The following is a 1,508-nucleotide window of genomic DNA, read 5'->3' as shown; positions in this document are numbered from 1 at the left end:
GTTCGTTTTCCCTAACCCTAATTGACTTGCTCTTTGTCTCAAAAACCAGGCCTTGTGCCTATAATAGAAAGGACTATTAGCTACTGCCAATATGCTTCAGCCATTTTTTTGACAAGGAAATAATAATTTTATCACCGCCAGAATCGTTTGTTTACGTAGTCAGCATTTAATTTTTACGGCTGAATGGACGTCAGTCATTGGTTGAAATTACAGAAATACGACAACTTTAACATGAAATAACTTGCGATGTACGTTTTTTTGTTAAGAAGACTAAAAGAAAAAAGATGTTTTATATGACACATTCTACCAGTGTCCCAAGTTTCAAAGTGTTTCGTTAAGAAAATACTGGTGCCCCCGTTTTGAACAAATTCCGCATAGGCCTCCTGACAAATGAATACACTGGGTTCTATAGTATTATTTATTGACAGCAGGCTATAGCATACATAGGTTAGAATTGGATTCCTAGGCCCCTAGGCAATTGCCCAGTGTGCCAATACCTTAAGACGACTCTTAACCTTTTCTATGCTATGAAAAGTTGAAATAAATAATGAGTGACCTACATTAATTTAACCAATGTTAGAACGGTATATCCATTTTCATAACTAGTCTATACAATTATGAATACTAGAATCTCGTAAGGAAAAATCAGTTAGTGAAAGTAGCCGACAGAAAAGCAGGTCGATGTCTCCGCTGAAAAAGTCTGAAAACTTCTGGAATACATCTTGTATCTCTCCTCTCCCTGCCACCAAAAATTGCTGCTTTGGCAACGTGAAAAAAGCAGAGCTGGTTGAAAAAATTCGCAATTTTCTGGGTGAAGACCGTCACGAGTCTATAAAGACGATAGGCATGCAGTGTAGAGTTGGTGTGACGCCTGTACACGGAATTATTCATGACGATCTGACCATGCGCAAAATTTGTTTCGAGGGTGCTCAATGACGAGTTGTCGGGTAACCATCAACTTGACACAAACGGATATCGAAACTGCTCCTCGACCTTTCTTCTGTCCAGACCATGTTCCCTATGACTTTTGGTTTTTCCCCAAGCTGAAGGAGACCTTCAGACGCAATCGTTTTGATGAAGGAGGCAGTGATAAGGGTCACAGACACTAACTTTGGTGGACTTCCATGGGGTCTTCATGAGGTAGCTGGGATCTATTTTAAAACGGGGGCGCCAGTTTTCATTTATGTTTTATGTAGTGTTTTTGGTACGGAAAGACTTTCAAACTTCGTATACTTATCTATTTTGTGTTATAGAACAGAAAAAAATTTTTGTATTCGAATTTATTTCATGTAAAATATTGTCTTATTTCGATAATTTCTACTAATCACTGACGTCTATTCAGTTGAAAACAGTTAGCGCTGTAACGGTGTATATCGTATTAATCCCCTAACCCTAACTAGACTGTTAACCGTAACCCTAACCATAACCCTAACTCTAGAATCCGAACTCTAAAATTGTTACACACATAGATACGCACAGCGTAATTTATTATATAAACAATATATGCG

The sequence above is a fragment of the Octopus bimaculoides genome, chromosome 11 (genome assembly GCF_001194135.2).
Source record: "Octopus bimaculoides isolate UCB-OBI-ISO-001 chromosome 11, ASM119413v2, whole genome shotgun sequence".
NCBI classification, from domain to species: Eukaryota; Metazoa; Mollusca; class Cephalopoda; order Octopoda; family Octopodidae; genus Octopus; species Octopus bimaculoides.
Note: the sequence above shows the minus strand (reverse complement) of the source record.